We start from the raw sequence: 6,030 nt of genomic DNA on the forward strand, positions 1-6,030 counted from the left end.
AGAATATATAAACATAAATACACATAGTCTTGTATACATATGTACATATATGCATTCTTTCTTATATGCACACAATCATGTATTATATATTTGTATTAAGTATACACATACATGCATATTCATATATATTTCTACCTTCATAAGAAGCATGATGATATTATATATTTCCCATACAATATAGATATATACATGTCTGTCTGGAATGTAATAACATTATATTCGATAAACATTAATTAAGTTATGTTTTAATAATTATTAAGCATTGAAAAAGACTAATAATTATGTGAAAATACATAGAAAATTGATCCAAAAGCCTAAAGAAAAATAAATGAAAATTACTTAAGATGGGAATGAGCTTAGCTGCTTCAAGGGATAGAAAGAAGGACTGTCTAGCTAGTGTCTTTTAAATAAATAATAATAGAGAAATGATTTTAATCATAAATTTATCCAGAGGTCTTCAAAAAAGAGTTTGGGATTTTGCTTATATTTTAAATAAATGGGAAAACAAATTACAATTTTAATGAGAAGATGGAGGTGATTTGAATGGTACTTTAGACTTATAATAAGGTGGAGAGAGGTGATTTCACATTGTTACATAATTTTGATTGAAACATCAAAGCTGAGCACAATATTTGATAAATAACCACACACTCCAAAAAGAAAAAAATATGCATAAAACCCCATCTGTTACAAATGGGTCATGAAGGTATCAGATGATATTGGCACATTCATCCTTCAAGGTAGGTATGCACAGCCTTAGGTGGACTGAAGCTGATGGGGATGTTACTTTCAGGTCAAGAAGAACTGGATCTAATCCTATACTTCCTGATTAGATTGGTCATATGATTTATTATTCAAAAAAGGACAAATCTGAGAGTAAAGAGGATGTTTTTATTATGCTGAGAAAATGGTACTCAAGATCCACCAAGAGAAGCTGATGAAAGCTAAGAGTTTGATCATGTGTATGTTTATTTCAACTATTGATAGAAACTGTTAAAAATCTAGAGCAATTTCTATTTCAGGTGCCCTAAAACCATGACATGCAGCCTAAATGCAACTGTCCAGAATAATAAAGGAGAAGGAAGATCAGATGAAGTCTCTCAGCAAGTACAGATCCAGGAAAAGTGTCCTTAATTTTGGCAAATTTTCTTCATAATTTATATTTTAATGAACATCAAAGAAGAGCTTAGAAAATCCAAGTTAATTATGAATTTATAAATTATTATAAAATGCATATTTTTACATTTCTATTATAGCAATAAATTTTCTACATTATAGTTCACAAAAATTCCAAAATTTAAATATATCTCCATGAAAATTGTGCTTGAAAATTGTATATAAACATTTAAAACATTAAATCTGATGTAGAACAAGTTACATTTATGGAAATAGTCATAAATTTCTCATTATTTCTATTTTATGTGGAAGTTTATATATATTCAGTATGGAACATCTTCTATGATATTTTCATTGTATTTTCATCATCATAATTTTATATAAGAAATAGAATATTCAATTAACTTTTAACTATTCTATATGTATCTCCAAATTTTTCTAGTGTACCATACAGATTTATTTGTGCATGAATAAGCACATGGCATGAACAAGCCACCATGTTACATATTAATTTATGTAACAATAATAATAATATTAATGATAATAATGAAATAATAGATGAAATGTTTGGGGCCATTATTATAGACTTATAAAGTGATACTAGATTTGCTTAGAGTGTATCATTTTATTCTCACAACTTTGTGAGCTAGGTACTATTATGATCCCTTCTTTACAGATGAAGATAGATAACAGGTAATTTGACCAATGTTACACAGGTAGAAAAAGTTGGATACTGTGGGAAGCTGTCTCTGGCACTAGTATTGTATCGACCATCTTGTTACCAAACGCCATCTTAGATACTAACCCAGTTAGTTAGGTTTTATTCCCCCATCCTCACTGAAGTAAGTTAAGTTTCTATTTCTCTTTACGCCACTCCCCCTGGCTCCGATTGGGCACTCCCTAAAGCACGCGAAAGTTTTTCCACGGTCGTTGCCAAACAACCATCTGTGCATGCGTGTGGTGGGAAAACCGAAAATCGAGTTACTTAATCATTTACCAACACATGTGCTGTCGTCAGTATGTACTACCTTCTTCCTTCCTAGTTATAAATACCCCTAGCCTACCCCTAATAAATGAGACTTGATCAGAATCCTGTCTTGTCTCCATTCTTTCTCGTCCCCTGCCCCTACCTCCGCTTCTTCCCACAGGTCCCTGGACTCGCCCCCGCAGGTTTCGGACAGGATACAAGGCCTGAACAAAGATCTGCTGTATCGAAAATGATTGCACTTAATTTTATGCTACATTCTTCAACAATAAATTCCTATTACCCTCATCTATCCAGACTATGGAATACAAGTCTCATATTATATTGAGAAAAATCCTTGAAAAGAATTTACAGAATTAGAAGAAATGTTCTTTGGATTTATTAGTATCTTCTCCATGGAAAAAATTGAAAATGTTCTTTCCCAATGAAAATTATTCAGGAAGCTGTGTTTAAGAAATACTCATAAAGATTTAGTGTGCTTACATCTTATGGGGCAGACGGAAGGAAATGTTTTCTTGCCGTTATAGATACTCTTTCTTATTTTGGGATGGGAGTTGTCAATCATCATCATTCTGTTAGTTGTCCTGGGAGTATTTGATGAACTAGAGAAGAGGTGTGGGCTGCAAATCTGCTGAGATTACAAAGTGTAAACGATAGTGTTAAGCAATAGACCTTGGTTAGGAGGAATGCGCCACTATTTCTTCACAAATTGAAAAAAGGTACCACACTAATGTAAGAAGTTATTATGGGAAAATGTGGGAGGGAGAGGGAAGTATATGGGAATTCCCTACGCTTTTGTTGTAACTTTTCTGTAATCTGAGATGGAAGAGGAAATGAGCTCTGGGGGCATTTTTGGGACTTGGAATTGTCCTAAATGATATTGCAGTGAGAGACGTTGAACATTATATGTCACGCTATAACCCACTGAATGCACTGGGGGAGAGTGTAAACTACAATCCATGCAGTGTAGCAGTGCTCCAAAATGTATTCACTAAATGCAAAGAATGTGCCACAATGATGAAAGAAGTTGTTGATGTGGGAGGAGTGGGGGTGTGAGGTGTGGGTATAAGGGAAACTCTTATATTTTTTAATGTAACTTTTTTTGTGATCTATGTATCTTGAAAAAAAAGGCAATTTGATGATAAAAAAACAAAAAACACATTTCAATAAATTAATGAAATCTAAAATAAATAAATAAAAATAAATAAAGTTTCTTTAAATACAAAGTTTATTATATGCAAAAAAGAAAAAGGGTAATTAATTACAATAGTCAAATAATAAAAAAAGATTTAGTGTGACTGGGAAATTGTAAAAGAGGTTCTTTCCCAGTTGGAGATTTGCTGAGTCGCAGATAGAAAAATCCCACAATTGTCTCTGTGACCAGGGACATCTCACTTCACAATTCGTAAGATAATAATTATTTGAAAATGAGCAATTTCAGGTATATTAAAGAGCACTAAATCAATAATATTTCACTTCTTATTTTTCAGTCTTCCTATTAATCCAATCATGAAGAAAATAATAATAGACTGAACAGAAGAAAGGTGTGAAAGACAGGAGAAATAAAGGAAAAAAGAAATGATGCACTCCCTCCCATAAATCTGACCACTGAATTTTAGGAAAGGTACCACTATTAATTTATTTTGGACTAAAATTGTAATATTGAAAAATATTTATGTTAGTAATTTCCCCAGAGAATTTATAACCATAAGCTCATTTTCATTGAATAGTTATATTTTAAATGTATAAAAATAATGCAGAAATTTCTAGTTTCTTGGGGTTTATTAAGGCCAACTGACCAATCACCTTCTAATGTATGTATAACCACTTTACAGCAAGTAGGTGGCAACATAGTCTACTCACGATTGATGGATGAGTTCAGCCAAATATTAACCACAAGAAAAATTATTAAGCATATTAAAAGTTCATATGAATAAGAATCTATAGAAACAAAAGATAGCAATTATAATTTGCCAAATATTTCTGATATTGCAATCTTCAGAAACAATACATAATAGCTGTGTTTGGAAGATTAATAAAAATAAAATAATAACTCAGAAGACTCAGCCTGTAACCAGAAGCTATACAAATGCACCACAAATGTAAAAATGGATAAAATAACAATAGTGACATCGTTTTTAGAAATTAAAATATTAATATGGTAATTAAAATTCTAATAGATGGGATAAACAATTTATCAGAAAATGAGAATTATGGGTTGAAAAACAGAAATAAAGTAATTCTGACATTGCAGTAGAGAAAAATGAGAAGATCATTAATATGGGATAAAATAAAATGCATTATACCTAAATAAGAACTTGCAACAAATACCCAATAGAGTTCCAGAATTGATAGAGAAGATATTAAAAGCAAAGAATGAAAAAATACATTGCCAAAATAAGAATATAAATGATTATTGAAAACAGACTTCTTAATGTTTACAACATGATCCAGAAGAGAACAAAATGGTATCATCACAGGCGATAGCATATACTCACTCAGAAATGGGTGCAAAACCAATTGTCATTGATAGACAGAAATCCTAAACAAAACAAAACATTGTCAAATAAATCTAATTATAAATAATATATGAGACATTAAATCCAATTTTGCTTTATTCCACAGATGCAAATTTGGTTTAACACAGATATTCGGTGAATATGATAGAAAGGAGAAAAAAAGAACATATAACCACCTGAATATATGCAGAAAAAATTTAATAAAATCTAGTAGACATTCATGATTAAAGATTTTATAAAAATTAGTCTAAGTTGAAGATAAGGTATACAGTGTGATTTCCTTAATCCAAGAAAGCACATTCAAAACATAAATATATAAACGTCAAGCAACTATCACACAGAATGGCAAAATATTAACAACTTTACTCCAAGATTCCTAGAGGACATGCAATAAGAAATAATAGAACCATTAAAAAGCAGCAATATTTAGAAATTACAATGTCAGTGCAGGGATTTCAAAGTAGACCAATTTAAAAATAGAATCAAAAGAAATCTACATAAGATTTATAAAAATGCATGTACAGGATGTACAGAATGGAGTTTTGAACAAAGGGTAGCATGTTTTTAGATATGATGTTTATGCTAAGCCTATATCACACCTTCTCTCCAAAACAGTCAATTTCATACTGAATGTAAAACTAATTTTAAAATACCGATTTTTGATAGATGCTGGATTGTGTCCATGCCATATTGTGTCCACTTCTTTTACAATGTTGCATTATGTTCATTTGGATAAACTGTGATTTGACAAATGATTTAAATAAAATATTTGCTTCAAAAATATATATAGACTTTAGAAGAAAGAAATAGAAAAATATGTTCACTTAAAATAGGCTATGATTTCTTAAGAAAAATATGTTCACTTAAAATAGGCTATGATTTCTTAAGCAGGACCCGAAAAGATTTAAAGGGAAAAATATAATTTGGACAATGTTAAATATAAGAATTTCTGCTCATAAATATCACTAGTATTAGGGTGAAAGAAAACCATGGAGTAAAATAATCCATTCTTAATAATATAATCAGATCAGATTAGATGGACAATATATAAAGTGCTCCTACAACCAATAAGAAGAAGCTGTAACTAACTCCTATTAGAAACACTGATATATTTGGAATTACTTCTATCATATTATTCTGTTTTGGGTTATTCCACCTATTTATATTCTATGTCTTTGACAATTATTTTCTCTTATTTTGGATAATTTTTGTTCCTTTAATTCCATCTTCATATGGAAGATTAAATGTCTAGGAGTGATGTATATCCATGTGATATATATATCACAATATAAATGTACATATGCATCATCTGTCAACTTTTTAAAGTACAGATCTATAATTCAGTGGTACTTGGGTGAGGCCTGTGATTCCACATACCTTGTAAGGTCTGAAGTCATGCTGATGTTGCTA

The sequence above is a fragment of the Dasypus novemcinctus genome, chromosome 10 (genome assembly GCF_030445035.2).
Source record: "Dasypus novemcinctus isolate mDasNov1 chromosome 10, mDasNov1.1.hap2, whole genome shotgun sequence".
NCBI classification, from domain to species: Eukaryota; Metazoa; Chordata; class Mammalia; order Cingulata; family Dasypodidae; genus Dasypus; species Dasypus novemcinctus.